At 39.7% G+C, this 21,212-nt stretch overlaps 1 protein-coding gene across 1 annotated transcript in view; it reads right to left on the bottom strand.

Annotated features, from left to right (window-relative positions):
- Positions 1–21,212, bottom strand: part of PLCB4 (phospholipase C beta 4) — a 340,960-nt gene that overhangs the window by 172,177 nt on the left and 147,571 nt on the right. The window lies entirely within an intron of this gene.

The following is a 21,212-nucleotide window of genomic DNA, read 5'->3' as shown; positions in this document are numbered from 1 at the left end:
ATCTTAAGCAGGCTCCACACTCAGTCAGCACAGAGCCTAACAGGGGGCTCAATCCCCTGAACTGTAAGATCTCGATCTGAGCCAATATCAAGAGTCAGACGTTCAACTGACTGAGCCACCCAGGCACCCCAAAAATGAACTGCCTTTATAAATGTATTAGGTGATATTTATAATATTATATGCATCATTATTTTTAAGAATTTTATAAAAAATCTAGAATATGCTTGTTTATCTGGGGTATTTTTTTTTTTTTTTTTTAATTTTTTTTTCAACGTTTATTTATTTTTTTTGGGACAGAGAGAGACAGAGCATGAACGGGGGAGGGGCAGAGAGAGAGGGAGACACAGAATCGGAAACAGGCTCCAGGCTCTGAGCCATCAGCCCAGAGCTTGACGCGGGGCTCGAACTCACGGACCGCGAGATCGTGACCTGGCTGAAGTCGGACGCTTAACCGACTGCGCCACCCAGGTGCCCCTTATCTGGGGTATTTAAGAGTGGCTTAATTTGAATATAATGAATAATTGCTAACATATAATTCAGTCTGTAATGACCAATTTTCAAATAAATCAGCATATGATGAAGTATATAGTTTTCCAAGAAAAGAACTGGTTTCAAAAGACTGTTTGGATATTGGTTGCTTGCCTACAACAATTTCCTTGAAAATGACATCTGAGTTCATGTGCCAGCCTCCCAAGAACCCTTGAATAGGGTGAGTGTTCAAACTGTATTAAAAGTAGTTGTCTATGACTGGGGTTCTCTGACCTGTTGATGCCTTGCTACTCACCTCTTTCCACACAGTTAATTCCCATTGAAGGGCTCAACTTTAGGGAGCCCTTTATAGATGCCCATCTTTAGGGAGCAACCTTGTGGGGAAAAGGACTCAGTGGCAGAAGCTAAGAGCTCTAGGGACTGTGGTTCCTATTTCTAAATGTTTAGGGAGTCCCTGGCTTACTAGTATTTTGATCTTTCAGAAGAAAAGATATAATTTGCAGATTAATGATATTTATTTACAGTTGAATCACAGACATGGCTTCTAAAAAAGAAATTTTTGTTTGATAAGAAAAATAAATCACCTTCTATAATATGAAAATATGTAGTGTGTGGTAGGAACCTGGGATAAGGAATATATAAATTAACTTCAAATCTGTTTTAGCAAGACTTTTCTTTTATACATGCTGTAAAAATTCTGCGAAGTAAAGGCATTTTATTTCTTTTGTGCCTCTGAAATAGAGTACCTGTTTTTAATGACTAAGGGGTTATAGCAAACAGCAAAAGTTTTTTTTTTTTTTATTACTACTGAGTATGTAAGATAAACAGAATTAACCTAATCAGCCCCGAGAATTATAGCAGTCCCAAGAAATAAAATAATTAGGCAAATGTGAAATACTTATAAACAAGGACTGGGCTTTTTTCCCCCCTTGCTTTCTCACAAGTGAAAGAATGCGTCTCTCTTTTCAAGCCCAGAACTAACAGAATATATGGTGGTGTATAGAGTTTACCCTTACGGCCTCTCCCTTAGTAGCAGGTATTAGTCACACGCAACAATGTTCCAAAAGAGTTCAGCCCTCCTCACTCCTACAATAAGGGCCCTGATAAGGTCTGAGGAATAGAAAACAAACAAACAAACAAAAAATGGCAATATGATAGAATAAGTATTCTAGGTACATTTAGATGGAGCTCAAACATAAATTCTACAAACAACAGTCTCTCTTGGATCTTATTCATGGTGTTCTTGATTGTGCAGCTAAGATAGTAGTCTATAGTTTTGTGCTTCCAGTCCAGGGGCTCCAGGGAGGGAACTAGGAGAATGGGGGTTTGGATTGACCTTTCCCTCAGGCTTAGTTTCTTCTTAACTAGAACACTCTTTAAACTACTGATGATAATATCTGGATAGCCAAGGTGGGGACTAAGGCAGGAGCATAGTGAAAAGACCAGAGAAGGCTTAGGTCACATGGACTTGCCTTAGATCAGTGGTTCTCAAAGTGTGGTACCCAGTCAGTAAACATCGTCTGGGAATTTATTAGAATACAAAATCTCAGGCCCCACCCAGACCTTCTGAATTGGAAAATCTGGGGTGGGGTCCAAAAATCCATGCTGTGTCCAGCAGGCCAGGTGATTCTGATGTCAGGTAAAGTTTGAGAACAACTGCCTTATATCAAGTCTTCACCAAAAGGAAAAAGGTGAAGAAAGAAAGAGAAAAGGAGAAAACAGGATCTTTTGATCTTAATCTATGGCCCAGACTAGCTCACTGAGAAAAAGACTTGCTAGGCATCTGGGAATGAAGCTCAGGTAAGAAATAAAGACAGTCTATTTTCCTAGAATGCACACTTCTCTTCAGAAGGCCTTGCAAATCAAGGATATGGAAATTCTGGGTCCCGGTACTCACATTCCCACCAAGATCAAGAGTAGATACCAAGCTGGCCTTAAGTAAATGGGTAATTTCTACAACCATTTCTTTCAAGCTTCATCCTTAAGGGTTAAGTCTCAAGAAACCAGTTCAGGGTGACAGGTGGCGTGAAGAAAGCAAACAAAGGGTGACATAACCCAAAACTCAACTATTTATTTAATTTACAATGTAGATTTATTTAATCTACAGCTATTTATTTAATCTACAACATAGACAGTGAAGCCACCTACCAAATAACTTTAAATATTTCCTTCTTCTGGCCCAAACTTTTATGGTCCCTGATAACTACAAACTATAAGTGCTAGTATTTCTCTTAAAAACTTAGAAAAAATATTGGGGAAATAAAGGTTCACCCAGAAAACTCAATCTTTAAGAAGCTGCAATGAACAAAACTGCTGAGGAGAAAGATCACATTGAAACGTGAGGGTTCTAGGGATGCCTGGGTGGCTTAGTCAGTTAAGTGTCCGACTCTGGATCTCAGCTCAAGTCTCAATCTCAGGGTCATGAGTTCGAACCCCATGTTAGGCTCCACGCTGGGTGTGAAGCCTACTTAAAAAAACAAAAAAAAAAAACAAAACAGAAAACAACCAAGAACAACAACAACAAAACAACACAACTTGAGGATTCTAGAATAAACATGTTTCCGTTCTTCACCTGGTTCTGCAGCTGGTTGAGCCTATGAATCACTTCTTGGCTGACTGTACATCCTAACCTCACCTCTGCTGGGTCCCATCCTTAAGCTCTGACCTCTGAGGTCAGCTTGAGGACGGCTCAGATTGGCACCTGGGTCCTCAAAGGTGGGGACGCACCCTAGACATGTTCTCAGGGGGTATGTTGTTTTCTTTTCCACAGAGCTTGTCTCTTTAGAGGAAACCCTACCCCACTGCTCATAAGGTCCTTCTCTCTCTTATGCCCAGTCCTCCATACTTTGCCCTCCATTTGCCCTTGGACTGGCTCTGCCATAATTACTAGGCAAAGCATCACCGATATGAATCATACATGTCAAGAGAAAAAAAAAAAGCTCTCTTTAGAGGTTTCACCTTGCCTTGATTATCTGAGTGTTTCAAAGGAAAGATTTTTATTTTATCCTTGCTTGAATAATCTATCTGAATGTTGCCTCAGGCAGGTGTATGGGATAAGTCTGAGGACTGCAAGACAGGACTTCACAAAAACAGGGCAACTGCTTTGGACTAGGAGCAGGTGCCAATTCAAGGGCTTAAGAAATCCTTTATTTTAAAAACTATTTTCCTATTAAAATAAACACACAGAGACAACGAGCTCTTAAATTTAATCAAGATTCCTGATATTTAAGTGTTCTCCAAGCAAATTTATAAATAGGCCTTTGCTATTATTACACAGGAGTCAGAAGAAGAGGATAAAGCCTAGGACTGCGTATATTGGAGCGGAGTCCAGACCATAAAAGGAGAAAATATGTTTCCTTAGGTTTTGAGCTAAAAGGTATCCAAATTTAACAGCTTTTATAATATTCACACACACAGAGGTACTACCCGACTTGAAAATAACCTGTGGTCAAAGAGATTTAATCCAAATAAACTCAAATCTCACACAAATTCAATGACCTCCTTACTTACATGTTCAAAACTGTTCCATCTCCACTCTTCAAATGCTTAAACTAAGGACAGAGATGAAACTCCTAGAGATAGTGAGAAAAACAGTTACTTGGAATTTAAGGTTTTAGAAGGTCGATTTTTTTTCTATTTGTGCAAATTCTTTCGAAGACCCACAAACCTTTCTTCTTTGTTTTTTATGCAATTTTTATATAAGAAGTCTGAAAGGAAAAGGAAGCAAAAATCTCTAATCTCAGTTCATTTGTAAGAGAACGGTCATATTTTCAGGATTTTGGTTTCCTTTTTTCCAGATGTGGTGTCATAATTAGCCATGATCTCCAACGAGGCAGAAAACTTACCGTGTGTTGGTTTCTGTAAGTGAGAGGGCACATAGAAACTACTATTCCTCAGGGGCACTCAGGTGGCTCAGTCGGTAGATCATGCCACTCTTGATCTCAGGATCGTGAGTTCGAGCCCCACATTGGATGTCAAGTTTACTTAGAAAAACAAAAAAATACAAAAAACCAAACTACGTGTACGTATTAGAACATACACTGTCTTTGGCTTTGTCTGATAGGTCAGCAGGGATTGAACGCTTCATGTTTCACTGCCATTCACCAGCACCAACGTTCACACCACTTGAAACAGGTCTTCTAATAGGTCTTCTAATTAGTATGATCCAAATTTTATGGTTAAGTAATTTGGCCACACCCGAAAAACTGGGTCTGACTTGAATTATAGATTTCATTACTTCCACAATCAATATTAAATTAATAGCACCTGTATGGCCTGTGGGTCTAGAAAGAGCAGGGTGGTCAGACATGGATGACCTGAATTCCAGTCCCGTCTCTGCCCCAACTAGCTGCGTGTCCTTGAGGAAGCCCCTAAGCTCTCAGAGCCTTCATTTCCTTGCCTGTAAGGAGACTCAAACAGTCTCAGGGGCTGAAGCAGTCATTTTTCTGAACCCTTCTAGTTCCAGTTGGTTTGATTAAACATTACTTGGGCTTCAAATAAATGTAGATGTTATTTAAAAGCCCTGTATGTCCTCCTGAAATAGATTTTATTTCCCAAAATTAAAGCCACATTCAAATGGCTCCAAATAATATTAAAAACAATGTATTACTATTGTATATTGAAGAGCAACTGACAAGGTAATGACACGGTGACATTTCTAGAACAGCTCTTCAGTAGCAAAGCAGACTTTAAAGATGCCAAATGCTTGCCCAATTCTGGTAAGGTCAACGGCCTTCAAATAATTGTTCCTTTCATACGATGTGTGCTTTTACTGGATTATTTTAAAATGTGTTTGCTTCCATTGCTTATATAGAAACTGAAAAACATCCCTCACTCTCACAAAGCCCAGAGGCAATGGGAAGGAGATCAGAGGTCAGAGAAGTAGGATGTGAAGCAATTCCCAAGGGTTCATGTTGTATTTTATTTTAGCAAATGTCTCCAACTTCTAATTCAAGCCATATCAGCAGGCTGGGAAAAAGAGCAAAAACGGAGCTCCTTGAATGAAATTCCCTGCCCCTCTGTTAGACAAACCCTCGGATTCCACCCCCTCCCCCCGCACCCCGTGTCCACACTAATAAGCAAAATTGCTGAAAATCATTTGGGCCCATGTGTCTGCAATCAATTATTTTGTTTCTTAAGGGGTAAAGTTTGACCCAGCATATTTTAAAATGCTACAAGATTTCAGGCAAGTTTCAAAGACACCAGGAAGAAGTCAACAGCCTGACCCATGGAGGAGGAAAATGACATTCTCATTAGGCAAGAGAAGAGGATGTCCTTAAGTAATGAGATATGAACGCGGCTCCTGTCACAACTCAGCTCTGAATGCAGGTGCTGGGGGCTAACGTGCTGACCCGCCAAGCTTCACAAAGCTCTCAAAATAAGGGCGCTGGACATCCATGTGATAGTTACATTTTACCAAGTACGTTCACAAACTCTCTAAGTTGGAAATCATAACTCAAATGCAGAGTGTGGAAAGTGGAGCTCAGAAAGCTTAGATTGTCTCAAATTATGGTTATAAACTAGCACTTAAGCCTTTTGGTTTTAAACTCTCACTGTCTGACCTTGATCCTCATGATGAAAGTTCCTTAAATTCAGTAAAACATTTTGAATATATGGCCTCCAACCCAAATGAGGGAAAGTCATCTCTTCTTGGGATTGTATTTAATAAGATATTTTAATAAGAAGTACTTCAACCAAAACTAAGGACTACCTCCATAAAGGAGATGCCTATATTACTGTCAATATCCAACTTCTCATTTCAAATTCACCCCACACAGATCCTTGTTACTCCAGCTTCCAAATCAGGAGATATTTTTGGTTATCTAAAAGAAAATGGAATTCAAGTTTCTTGCATTTATTTTTAAATGTTTTCATAATTTCCACTTTAAAAAGATCACTGTTATCTTTAATGCTTAGCTCTGTTTTTAGAGTCTTTTAAATGTGATAGAGAAAACTTAGTATTATCAAAACATCAAGATCTAACCACTTAGTCCATGACATTAGTTGGCCTACAGCGCTATTTTGGAATATTTGTGGTGGGCATTTTAATAAAATTTATGTGGTTGCCTATGCTTTACTCAAATAAAATCACAAGTGTGACTAAGCCATGGTAAATATTTTTATTTTTCTTCTGCCCTAATTGAAACCAACCCTCGAGGTAAAACGGGAAAGGAAATAGGATTCAATTATGGCCATTACATGAATGAGTTAAATCAGGTTTTGTGGACAAAACATCTGAAGTTTAAAAGACAGGAACACTTATCATTAAGGCATATGTTGGCCATCTATGTCACACACTCCCATGGCCAATTTTCTTTAAATAGTAAAAATAAGCTGTGCTCCATATGACCATTTCCTAACTATCAATTCTCCGTAAGTATTTTAAAATATGAAATCTATGTTAAATATTCTGTCCAAAATGACGTTTGGGAAGCTGGACTTTTAAGGCTTTACATGCAGTATCCTTATCTCGTTCCTGAGATTTCTTAATCTCTGTAGAATTTAACCTCTACCATCACCCTATAGTCAACTCATCCTGGTTTCCCACTTTTGTCCTCCATCCTTGTTTGTTCTCATTCTCCCTCCTGTGGTGATCCTGCAATATCACTGTTCTTTGGTCCTCTCCAGAATTCCACTCCTCATTTTCAGTTGCCTCCTACGACATCTCCACCAGCACTCCTAGCACTTTAGATGTCCTGATATGTCCCAGCTGAGCTCACTACTACAAAACGATTGCTTGGAAGAATGAGTCAAACTATGAAGATCCATGTAAGAGTAATCAACACAAAGATCTTCATGTTGGTTAAACAACAACAAGAACAACAAACCTACAGGACCAAAAAAAAAAATAAAATAAAAAAGCCGACATAAGAAACAACAGGTTTTGGCAAGGATACAGAGAAAAAAGAACCCTCATGCACTGTTGGTGGGAATGCAAACCAGTGCAGCCATTGTGGAAAATGGGTAAAAAGAGAACTACCCTTCAATCCAGTAACTGCACTATAGGCATTTATTCAAAGAATACAGAAACAGTAATTCAAAAAGATACATGCACCCCTATGTTTATAGCAGTATTATTTATAATAGCCAAATGCAGCTCAAGTGTCCATCTATTGATGAGTGGATAAAGAAGATGTGTGGGATATGTGTATGTGTGGGGTGTGTGTGTGTCAGATGGAATATTATTCAGCCATAAAAAATAATGAAATCTTGACTTTTGCAGTGACATAGATAGAGCTAGAGTAAAATATTAAGCAAAATAAGTCAAAGAAAGACAAATACCATATGATTTCACTCATATGTGGAATTTAAGAGACAAAACAAATGAGCAAAGGGAAAAAGAGAGACATACCAAGAAACAGACTCTTAACTATAGAGAACTGATGGTCACCAGAGGGGGGGTTGGGTAGAGGAATGGGTTAAATAGGTGATGGGGATTAAGGAGTGCACTTGTCATGATGAGGACTTAGGTAATGTAGGGAGTTGTTGAATCACTTTATTGTACACAAACTAACATAACACTCTTTATTAAATAATGTATTAAAAACTTCTAAACACTGGCTTTTTTATATGAAAACCATCTGAACTTTCAGTGAACGACAGTCTTCATGAGCTAATAGTAAAGAGGTCATTGTTTGTACCCTAATGGGATCTGGGAAAGACAAGAAATCGATGAATGGCTAGAACAATCTCAGCAAACTCTCTCAGATCCTGCCACTGCTTTGCACTATTTTGTAAATTCAATGTCACAATTTTAAGAAGCATATCAACAAAACAGAGGAGTTGGTGAAGGAAGTCATGCCATTTAAGCAACAATTAATAAAAGAAGTTTCCAGAGATTTCAGAGTCAATCTAAGCTCTTCCTATAACTGGGTGGGAACAGAAGGCAAGAACCGGTGAACTGGACTGAGTCCCACAGCCCTACTGATGGTGCTGGAAAAGAACAATGACCATGAACTGCTGGTCCAATACCAATGCGATCCCCATTCTGACAGATGGCATGTATTGAAACTCAATCATATGGAAGACAGAGTAATAGAGATATTCTGTGTTCATTCAGAGGAAAAACTATGTACCAAAGATTAGTGGTCTTAGGAAATGGGAACCCTCTTGCACTGTTGGTGGGAATGCAAACTGGTGCAGCCATTCTGGAAAACAGTGTGGAGGTTCCTCAAAATATCAAAAATAGAACTACCCTACGACCCAGCAATTGCACTACTAGGAATTTATCCAAAGGATACAGGAGTACTGATTCATAGGGGCACATGAACCCCAATGTTTATAGCAGTGCTTTCAACAATAGCCAAATTATGGAAAGAGCCCAAATGTCCATCAACTGATTAATGGATAAAGAAGATGTGGTTTATATATAAAATGGAATACTACTTGGCAATGAGAAAGAATGAAATTCTGCCATTTTCAGCAACATGGATGGAACTGGACAGTGTTATGCTAAGTGAAATAAGTTAGTCAGAGGAAGACAGGTATCATATGTTTTCATTCATATGTGGAACTTGAGAAATTAAACAGAAGACCATGGGGGAAGGGAAGGGGAAAAAATAGTTACAGAGAGAGAGGCAAACCCTAAGAGACTCTTGAATACAGAGAACAAACTGAGGGTTGATGGGGGGTGGTAGGGGAGAAGGGAAAATGGGCGATGGGCATTGAGGAGAGCACTTGTTGGGGTGAGCACTGGGCGTTGTATGTAAGCAATGAATTGCAGGAATCTACCCCCAAAACCAAGAGCACACTATATACACTGTATGTTAGTCAACTTGACAGTAACTTATATTTTGAAAAAAAGGAATGTAACTTTAAATCAGTATCATGAAAATTATTCAACAATGAAAAGTGTGAATTTTCAGGTTTCAGAGTAGACACTTCTCATCATCTAAGGACTGAGATGTCCCTCTGTTCTTAGAAGTTGTAAAAGGATTGTTGCACTGAGTGAGATGGAAATAAATGCCCTCTAATGACTTTTCAGAAAATAAAGTAGGGTTAGTCCATCTCTAGATCTTATCAGCCCTTTTCCAGATTCTTCTGACCCAAAGTAGTCTGAGCATTCTCTCAACTGCAAGTATGCAGTGAAATGCTTTCTGATGTTTATTCTGTATACGAATATTGGTTAAAATTCAAGTGATAAACAGATACAGAATGATTGGGAAATGCTTGTACAATTTTGTATTTGCAAATAGTCTTGGAACTAATAAAAAACACAACTTTCTACTTAAACAGCCATCATCTTGTCTTTGATTTGTGAACTTGAAAGACTCTTGCAAGAGCCAAGCCATCAAAAAGACCACAGAAAGCAGTTTAGAAAACAATGATTCACAGTGACTACACTTAATTAAGACTTTTTCCACCCTAAACTAGAACAAAATATATTATAAAGCCCAAGCTACAGGCTTCTGATTTTGGTCATTTTTGGTCATTCGTATGCCAGTCTCTGGGAAACAAAGAATTTCAATTTCAGGATACTGGCCAACATTTCAATTTTGAGAAGGTGCAGTTTGTTTGCCAAACATCCATCACTTTAATTTTATAAACTGGTACGCTATTCTTACTCAACACTTGTCATAAAACCATTGCACACTGCTTTGCTAAGCAGCAGCTATGTGTGACGCCCAATTGTATTTTCAATATTAAATACCTGAAACTTATGGGTGAAATTTTCTATCTTGTTTACTTCTTTTAAACAGCATGGAGACTATTAGAATTATCAAGACAACTGGTACATCAGCAACAGGTAAATGACACTGGTGCAAAGGGAAAACATGTCTTTGAAAATTCTGTATCTGTTCTCTAGTTTAAATTATTCAAATCACTGTTTGGCTAAAGGGAAAGAAAAACACAAGGGATCTGAAGAAATGAGATAGAAGATAAACCACGAAATGCAGATAAATCGTGCATAGTCTCATTCAAGAAAGTTCCCCTCTCTTCTGCAGTTTATATCACAAAGTAATTTTATTAAGGTTTTATGGAAAGGTCACTATTGCATTTCTGCAATATTAAAAACTATTTTAGCATACAGAAATCCCACATGAGCCTGAAATATTAGTTCAAGACTAAGTTTATTAAGGTTTTGGCATGGTTCAATATTAACGTTCTCCAAACATTACAACCATTTCAAATCAGATAAACAGTGGGATATAAAACCATGGTTCATAAAAATAAAATAGCATCATTACATATTAGTTCTTGAAGATTAGCTTTAAATATATTCTAAACCTGTGAAGCAGCTTATCAGAACAGTTCATTGTGCATTGACGCTTTCATTTCACAAAGGAATCAGCCACAAACACAGTTAAGGCCTGGGTAGCATTTATCAAAGTAAATTGGTATTTTTAAGACAAATTCTAATTCAAGTGCCAATAATAATGTGAGTTATCCTCCTAGTCCCTTCTGTCTCCTAATATTTTCATCTATGAATGCCTGATGATTAATCAGAGAAAGTCTTTTAGGTCTGTACCTGAGTCAGGTGAGTCTGCTGCCTTAAGTTCTTTAACTCCTATATTTCAGGGAAGGTGTAAGGTTTATCTGATATAATCAAACAGCAGAAGCCTGTTCTCCAGCAGTGTGTGAAATTACTGTCAGAGTTTTTTTTTTTTTTTTTAATAAAATATTCATTGGTAACAAACACATTGGAAAATGATGATGCTCCCTGGTGAGTGAAAAGCACTCCCTGAAATTTACAGAGTACCTACAGTTTCACCAGATGCCCCATAAGTAGAGTCATTCTTTGACTCCAGGCATAAGATTGAAGACATCACTTGGCCCACAGCTCTGTGTCCAGGAAGATGCTATGGAAGCATTCCTGGTTACATGAATATACAGATTCTAGTGATGGGAAGTGTATACACAGATGCTGAGGGCTCATGAAAACAACCTCTCTCACTAGACCTCAGGCCCTCCCTTCTACTTAGTTTCCTATAGATTTGAACAGTCGATCTGAATCCTCTCTCTGTAAAGTCATGACTCATGATGACCTCCTTCCCGTAGTCTTAAAGACTTGGGACTCTCACTGCATTTTGTGGCTGTGTTTTAAAGTAGATGTAGTACTCCAAGGTGCCTTCATAGTTCTCCGCAAAGCAGTAGATCATATTCCAAAGCTTAAATGATTGACTACAGAACTGACATTTCCCTTTATGGTCAAAAGAATGGAATAGTTCTCAGCTATTCTTAGGCAACGAGCACAAAGGCTTTAAGCCTGCAGAAATGGATGCTAAGGATGCAGAACCAGACACCAAAGAATCTCCCCTAAATGCTACCTTCCAAACTTAAATCGGCCTCTTCCCTCATAGCTGTAACATCCTCCCAATATGCCAAATAAGGACTCACTTCTGCAAAAGTTTTTTGAAGTGTGAGCGTTTATGGGCAGAGATACATACCAAATATGTTTATAGGTTACTTATATTTTCAGCCTACTTAATTATTAAATCCAAATGAAGGCAGCTGCGTCCAAAAAATACACAGTAAATGGGGTGGGAGGAGGAAAGAAGCTCGAAACCCTAAACTCCAGCCTATTTTTAGACATGCCTCAATACACACACCTACACAGGGGAGCTCACAATTACATGAGACACACGGACTCAGTCCAGTGGGCAAGAGTGCACTCAGAGAGGAAAAGACTAATTTTAAGACCGGATTCAACCATTTACCGTGAAACCAAAGGAGAATTCCACAAATCACTCTTCAAGAAATTTCCCCGTCTGAAGATGGTCATGCATGTCATTCTGAAGGGGTTCCCAAAGGTAGACGAGATGACATACATAGAAGGCTCTGGGAACAATGCAGCTCCCTATATATTATTGAAGGAATTATTTCATAATAGACATGGATTCTATTAGCAGCCATTCGCTGCTAGCAGAGCATTCTAGCCTCTGCCAACCCCTAAATTTTCTATGAATTCTAGGACTAGGAGGACTACATTGTGCAAAGGGACCGAAGATCAGGCTTTATGTACTGAGGGCCACTGCAAGTAAAAATGATAATTCAATTTTTTCTTTGACCAAAAATGCATACAACAGCCCAAAGCTAGTCACATGAAACCAGTAACTCAGTTCTAACCAAATTACCCTGGAAAGAAATGAGTATGTTCATAAGAAGGCTGGTTTGGCTTGGTTAAAATAATTCCATGAGATTGACTGTAACTGTATTTCTAAATACTTCTAAAAAGTTGTCCATTGTTTATGTTTATTGTTACTGTTATAATATTTTTTTAAGTATTTCTACCACACTTAAGCACTCTTTGTGCTTGATGGTTTTCTTTATAGAAAATAAGTCTGCAAAAAACAAAGTATCTTCATGAGGGTTGTTTTTTCACCAAGAAAGTCAATGCCTACACCCCTCTGCATCATCCCATGTGAAGCCATATGACAGGAAGGCCATTTTAAGTTAGACAATTGCTTATTTTTTTTATAACATATAGTTAGTTGGGTTTTACTAAAACCATTTAAGTAGTCTAGACTTAGTCTAAAAACTATCCTTTTGAAAGCCTAAATTATAATACAGGCGATACATTAACATAGGACTCAGTTTTAGAAGGAATGTATCTCATAGAATTTTCTCAAGAACTAATAGCAAAAGAATGTATCTCAAGAATTAATAGCAAAAGCTACATAGTCTATTTGTCCTTAATCTATTTATTGCTGGTGGAAGGCAGTATTTCCAACATATGTCCAAATATCATTATATGTATTTTCATAGATATTAATGATTTGCTAGCACACAGTCAATCTTGAAAGTAAATTTTTTTACACAGGTCTGTGATGGATGAGAGGGAGAAAAAAAGATCATAGAATAGAAATACACATTTTCCCCCTTTGCCATTTCTGTCCCCAAGCCCATAGAATTCTCAAAGCCTTTGGTTTTCTATCCTTTGCTTATATGACTCCCCATCTTCCTCAGAATATGAGCCAGTCTGTGCACTGTGCTACAAGGCCCTCTATTATGTAGCCCTATACCACTCTCCTCCCTTCTCCTATTCCTTTCCCATGCTCACTTGACTCCAAACACACGGATTTTCTTCCTGTTCTTCATAGAGGCCATTCATAATTCTGTCTCAGGACCTTTGCATATACTGTTCCTCAGTTTGGACTGCTCTTCTGAGTATCTGCCTGGCTCTTTACATGCAGATCACTGTTCGCATGTCACTATATTTTTGTATATGCCTCTCATTTACAAAATAGCATACCACCCACTACCACCACCAGGATTTCTTTCCCTCTACCTGTTCTATTCTTCTACATAAAATACATCAACATCTGATATCTATTATTTAATATATTTTGTTATATCCTTCTAAAAGAGCAGAAACTTTATATATTTTATTTTCTGCTGCATCTGTCATATAAAACATGTGTGACGTGAAGTTGGTGTTCAATATATACTTGTGTAGAATAAATAAATGCATTCCTCTTCTGACTTTGCTGCAATGAAGAAATTAACAGAGGAATCTGGTGGTCCAATATGTTGGTTGACTCTATGTTGGTGACTTGGGGAGGGAGAGCAAACAATTAAATGGGACATTAACAAAATGTAAAGGGAATAAATGAGGGTCCTAGGGTTAACTACAGCCTTCTGCCTCTTCTCCAAGGGACTGTGTTAGTTATTTCAGTGTAACCCTGCTGGACTAGACACTAACCAGAACTTGACAGTGGTAAGGCACAGCCTCCACACTTAGAAACCCAATCCAGCAGAGAAGAAGAGGCAGATAGACAATTCAACACAAATAGTACAATATTTTACAGGAATTTAGAGACAGGAGAAATAACCTCTACCATCATTTTGCTTCTGAAAATACAAACCACTTCATACAACTCTGACCTCCCACAAATCCATATCGTTAGAAGACCCACCTCCGATCCCTGAAAGCCTGAAGATGGAAATTGATGGTATCTCTGAATGTGACCAACTCTCAAAGGCCTGAATAGATTTTTATGGAGTTAAAGGGTGAGGTCTAACTATCATTTGAGACAATCTAACACCTAATTGCACAAAAGGTTTTACTCTACATCTCTTTCTGCATCCATGCAAGGGGCCACATGTCTAGTTCCAGCCAATGGGCTTTGACCGAAGAGGAGGCGTGACCCTTCTTGGCTCAAACATATATTACTCCCTCCTGAGCCACCATAGACTGTTTGCAAAAACAGTCACAAAGTCTTCCCTTCTCTGTATCCTGCCCCTTGGCAAGGTGACCCTGCAGCTTCTCCCAACAAGATGTGGAGATTTCTCCAAGCGGATCTTGGATCTGGGTTTGGCATATGACTCAGCTTTGCTGCAAATCAGACACATGAAAAGCACGTACAGCCCTTCCACACTGGGGTATTCTTTCTTGTTTCTCTTTGAAACTCAGACACTATTATGTTAAAAGACTAAGAAAGCCTGCTGGAAGAGGAGAGGCCATATGGAGAGAAGCCTCCGTCAAACCAGTTATCCTGTTTGACATTCCAAATAAATACATGATTGGGGCTATCCTAGACCATCCAGTCCTGGCTGAGCCAGCCAAGACTAGTAACACCTCCAAATGAATACACAAAATTGTGGAAAAGAACACAATTGTTTTTTAAATCCACAAAATTCTGGGGTGATCTGTTACATAGCAAATGCTAACTGATACACCTGCTAGACAAGGATGGGTGGGGTGAGAGTTGACTCTATATGGCTCTGGCAGTATGTGCACATTTTAGTTATATTATGTAAAAAAGCTATTTAAAAGGATTAAGAAGTTCTGAGGAAGAGCTAAAGGAATTCAGAAAAAAATCATAAGGGAGCAATAAGCTAGCAAAGCCATCCAGGATATGAGTAGAGGAGAATAATAAAATTAAAGTCAGTTACCTATGATATTTAGCAAGGACTTAAAACTTTAGCAAGGACTTAAAGGACTTTAGCAACATCATTTTTCTGGATGACAGTAATTATCAGGAGCACAAATCTGTCCATTTTACCACAAACAACTTGACACAGTAAAGTCTGTATTTGGGGCACCTGGGTGGCTCAGTTGACTGGGCATCCTACTTCAGCTCAGGTCATGATCTCAAGGTTCGTGGGTTTGAGCCCTGCATCAGGCTCTGTGCTGACAGCAGCCTGGAGCCTGCTTTGGATTCTGTGTCTCCCTCTTTCTGCCCCTCCCCTGCTCACGCTTGCTCAAGCTCTCCCTCTCTCTCTCAAAAATAAACAAACATTAAAAAAAAAGAAGTTTGTATCTTATCTTTGAATCTCCCCACCTGCTTCTCAAACCCCCTACCTAGCAGAGTGACTGGTATTTTAAGAGGCGAGATTAGAGACTCTTGAATAAGGAATGAATATGGAATGAGGGAAGGAAAGACTCAGTTATGCTATGTGATAACAAAGTGTGTGTCTACACTTCACTCCACATCCCTTTCCAGGTCAGCCTTTGCATTCTCCCAAATTGTTCTTATTTATGGCTCCCCTTCCATTCAGAGGAATAAGTAAGGCAATGGTTGTGCGATAAGTAAGAATCATGAAGGTTCTGAGTTAGGGCACCTGGATGTTATAATAGCATTTTATAGCAAGACCTGTAAAATAGCCATTTACAATATTTAGCCGTATTTTTACTTCTGGATGTTTTACTTTTGTTTAACTCATATGGCATATATTTGTAAATTGGCACCCAAATAATATAGTTATGTAATATTTATTGAAATTTTTGAGTGTGTTTAATGCTTCAATACTTTAAATAAGTAATATTAACCATCTAACCATAGAGTTTTCCCAGGGACCCTAAATTTAACTCCTTCTCAATTTTACAAAATCATTCAGTTCCATATTTCCAACTAAACACAAGACTTCATTTTAAATATAACAACCAGCATGTTTTGAGCAAAATTAGGTAATACACTATTATGTGATAAACATAATATCGTAAAACATTTTAGAATTCGGTTTAGATATGTAGTTACTTCACAGTTCAGCTGACTTACTTTGACTCTCCTAGGCTGGAGTATTTTCATTCCATCATTTCAACCTAATATACCACGAATTGTTTTGAATGTGATAATGTGCATAGCCTACAAATATGACTCATAGACAGAAAAATATGGTTCCAAAATTTTACTTTACATGCCGAATATCACTTGGTTAATTTGAAGATTATTAATAGTCACATTTTCAAGGGTTTAACTTTATTTCCCATTGTGTTCAAAAATGTTTTCTCACATCGAATCTGTATCAATACTTTGTGTGACAGATGTTAGGATTGCATTCATTTTACAGATAGGGAAACTAAGATCTGGGGCAATGAAATCATTTTTCCAAAGTCACAAAGCTATTAAATCATGAGGCCAATATCTGAATGAAGACCACCTCATCTCAGAGTGGAGAATTCTGCTTTCTCTCAAAAAAACAAACAAACAAACAAACAAAAAACCTAATAGAATGGCTCTTTTATTTTTTTTATTTTTTTTTTCAACGTTTATTTATTTTTGGGACAGAGAGAGACAGAGCATGAACGGGGGAGGGGCAGAGAGAGAGGGAGACACAGAATCGGAAACAGGCTCCAGGCTCTGAGCCATCAGCCCAGAGCCTGACGCGGGGCTCGAACTCCCGGACCGCGAGATCGTGACCTGGCTGAAGTCGGACGTTTAACCGACTGCGCCACCCAGGCGCCCCTAGAATGGCTCTTTTAAAAAGTGCAGTTTCTAAGACAGTTTGGAGCATGATTTAATATGGGAAATTCCAAAGAAACCTTCAAAGCAGCATCTATTATGAAAAATGTGGTATACTTTTTTTTTTTTTTTTTTTGGGTCTCCTGGAACAGATGTTTCTTTGCCCTAAGCTAACAGTCTCCTTCCTGTCTCCTTCCTTTGCTGAATCGTAACTCGAGCAGGCCTTCAGGCACAGTTATTACGAACACACATCCAGCATACGGAACCACATTTCTGATACACCCGTGTCTGCTGGGATTTACAATGGAGTTAATATCTGGATTTACTGGACCACACTGGGTGAGGACTTTTGTCTCCCTCCATTTCAATGTTCTTCTCTTAGAGTGAACTTTCATGAAGATAAGTTGGGGCCAAAGATAAGGAGGATCAACGAGGAGCAGGCCAGGCCCACAGTATACAATGAATAAGTCACAAACACAAAGGTATTTGGTAACACTAAAAATCCAAGCAAGGCAGGCATTAGTTTTTTCCTCATTTTTCTTTCTGAGGAGAATGCTTTTCTGGTTTCTAACTCCAACTAATGGGATGAAAAATCTCATTTTTCAAAAAAAAAAATTAGGGCAGCATCTCACACCCCTCCCTACCCATCCTACCTTCCCAGGTCAAAGAAGGGAGCAGAACATACTTGCCTTTTCACAGGTCTCCCTGCCTCCTTGTCCCAAGTTGGGAATCCAATGTGAAGAGCCAATGTGTTGGCCCAAACTCTCCTGGAAAATGGGAGTAACCAAATGCCCCTGGGCCTGAAGATCACTGATCTCTTTCCTGAGGGCCCACTCAGATCAAACTTCTCAGGGGACATCCCCTAGTAGCTAATTAATCTTTACCCCCACCCCCACTCCTAGAAACTTCATAGCTCCCTGGTCTAGCCAGAGGGCTGATTTTTGTGTACATGAGTCTCTTGGTTCCTTCTGGCTCCTAGCAACCAAGTAAGTCAGTCCCCATCTCAGCCTATTCTAAGTATCCTGGCTTTAACCATCTGCAAAATACAAAAGGTGCTAGCTGGCCAACAGCCAGTCTGTTTGTAGTGGAAAACGTGGAACAGCTTAGACCTCCAACAATAGGGTGAAGTCAAGTCAAGTATGACAAAGCCACAGGACAGAACAGTACAAGGCCATTAACGATGACGGTTTCAAAGAGCTTTTCATAACACAGGTAAATGCTGGGGTTTAAATGGAAGAATGTATCACACAGTTTCAACTATTCAAAAAGATGCACACAAACAAAATACAAAAGACTTGAAGGAAAATACTCAAGTGTCAACCAGAGTGAGGTTTCACTTGGGTGAAGGTTTCTTGCCAAGTTTTTTTTTTTTTCCTTTTTATAATTTTATGCACCTTCTATATTTTTTAAATGATCACATCTTATTTGGATTTTTAAAAAATCCTCCAGGGGTGCTTGGGTGGCTTAGGTGGTTAAGCGTTCAACTCTTGATTTTGGCTCAGGTCACGATCCCAGGGTTATGAGACTGAGTCCCATGTCAGACTCTGTGCTGGGCATGGAGCCTGTTTGGGATTCTCCCTCCAAGCCCTCGCTCCTTCTTCCCCTCCCCTGCTCTCTCAATAGATAGGTAGGTAGGTAGGTAGGTAGGTAGGTAGGTAGATAGGTAGATAGATAGAATAAAAACACATAAAAAATACTCCAATCTCCCTAAGGGATTACTAACATGATGATGGGCTCCCGGAAGCTGCTGAGTAAGACAACTGTTGATACTTCTGACATAGCTTTCATATCTCACAGTTCACCTTAATGTCTTGCTAGTCACTCATCTCTGTACTTTCTTCCCTATTTGTCTCTCTGCCTAAAATAAACCCCCTGTCCACTTATCTCCCCATTTTACAACCCTGTCTGGCTCAGATGTCACTTCCTCTTCCAAATGAGATCTCATTCTCTCTTCCCTTGAACCCACAACTTTTTACATGCACCTCTCCCAGGCAATGAAACTTTACACCGAGCACTGTAATTATTCCTGGCTCATGTCTAAGCCTGAAAGAAATTTTGGACACACAGGAAACTGAATCCATCTTTGCATACCCCACATGAAGTCTCACACATAGGGAGCATTCAATACTTACAAAGGAATATAAATGAAATAAACAGAAAAAAAAATAAATGATTAAGCAAAGTATTTAACTTTAGGTTTCATTTTATAATCTATCCTTAGAGATTTTCCCATTCTCTAGCCAAATGCCAAACCCCAGATTCTGGGGCCCACAATTTCATAAAGTCATCAGCCATCCTGCTTAAGGGAAGATATCTAGCATACAACATATCTGTTAGTTACATGCAACCATCAAGGAAGGAAATACAATCAAACTTTTTAACTAGATGGGGAACTCCATAGGGCAGGGCAAGGGCAGGGTCTGTGAACCTTTATCATTTTGGAGTCCTCCTGGTGCATGGTAAATTCTCAATACACACTTCTTAAATAAATGACAAGAAATGAATGAATGAGCTAAGAATCATTGGCTGAAAGCAGAGCCCCCGAGTCCGGCTTGCAAAAGCGGAGGGGCCTGACGGACTGTGTTCTGACAGCAAGCGCGACTTAGCGTCTGGGAGGTCATAAGTTAACAGCTCTGCTCGGAAAGCGGGAAGGCTGGAGGACAAAGGGAGGGTGAGCTGCGGAGCCCCCGGACGACAGAGCTCAGTTTGGCGGGGAACAAAGGCGCTAGCCAGCGCCATCTCCCCCGCCCATCCCCCAGCCAAAATCCCAAAGGGAACCGGCTCCGGCCAGGGAAATTGCTCGCTCCGCGAGAACACCCAACTCTGTGCTTCTGCGGAGCCAAACCTCCGGCAGCGATCTGACTCCCTCCGGCTGCCACAGGGCCCCTCCTGAAGTGGATCACCTAAGGAGAAGCGAGCTAAGCCTGCCCCCCCTGCCGCCGTGCACCTTGCCTTCCCACCCCAGCTAATACGCCAGATCCCCAGCATCACAAGCCTGGCAGTGTGCAAGTAGCCCAGACGGGCCACGCCACCCCACAGTGAATCCCGCCCCTAGGAGAGGGGAAGAGAAGGCACACACCAGTCTGACTGTGGCCCCAGAGGTGGGCTGGGGGCAGACATCAGGTCGGACTGCGGCCCCGCCCACCAACTCCAGTTATACACCACAGCACAGGGGAAGTGCCCTGCAAGCCCTCACCACACCAGGGACTATCCAAAATGACCAAGCGGAAGAATTCCCCTCAGAAGAATCTCCAGGAAATAACAACAGCTAATGAGCTGATCAAAAAGGATTTAAATAATATAACAGAAAGTGAATTTAGAATAATAGTCATAAAATTAATCGCTGGGCTGGAAAACAGCATACAGGACAGCAGAGAATCTCTTGCTACAGAGATCAAGGGACTAAGGAACAGTCACGAGGAGCTGAAAAACGCTTTAAAGGAAATGCAAAACAAAATGCAAACCACCACGGCTCGGATGGAAGAGGCAGAGGAGAGAATAGGTGAACTAGAAGATAAAGTTATGGAAAAAGAGGAAGCTGAGAAAAAGAGAGATAAAAAAATCCAGGAGTATGAGGGGAAAATTAGAGAACTAAGTGATACACTAAAAAGAAATAATATACGCGTAATTGGTATCCCAGAGGAGGAAGAGAGAGGGAAAGGTGCTGAAGGGGTACTTGAAGAAATTATAGCTGAGAACTTCCCTGAACTGGGGAAGGAAAAAGGCATTGAAATCCAAGAGGCACAGAGAACTCCCTTCAGACGTAACTTGAATCGATCTTCTGCACGACATATCATAGTGAAACTGGCAAAATACAAGGATAAAGAGAAAATTCTGAAAGCAGCAAGGGGTAAACGTGCCCTCACATATAAAGGGAGACCTATAAGACTCGTGGCTGATCTCTCTTTTGAAACTTGGCAGGCCAGAAAGAATTGGCACGAGATTTTCAGGGTGCTAGACAGAAAAAATATGCAGCCGAGAATCCTTTATCCAGCAAGTCTGTCATTTAGAATAGAAGGAGAGATAAAGGTCTTCCCAAACAAACAAAAACTGAAGGAATTTGTCACCACTAAACCAGCCCTACAAGAGATCCTAAGG

This window comes from Lynx rufus, unplaced genomic scaffold (genome assembly GCF_022079265.1).
Source record: "Lynx rufus isolate CCGP_SWC_20201006 ecotype Redwood Valley unplaced genomic scaffold, mLynRuf1.p SCAF_8, whole genome shotgun sequence".
In the NCBI taxonomy this organism is placed as follows: Eukaryota; Metazoa; Chordata; class Mammalia; order Carnivora; family Felidae; genus Lynx; species Lynx rufus.
The sequence above is the reverse complement of the archived record's forward strand: the minus strand, read 5'-3'. Positions and strand labels throughout refer to the sequence as shown.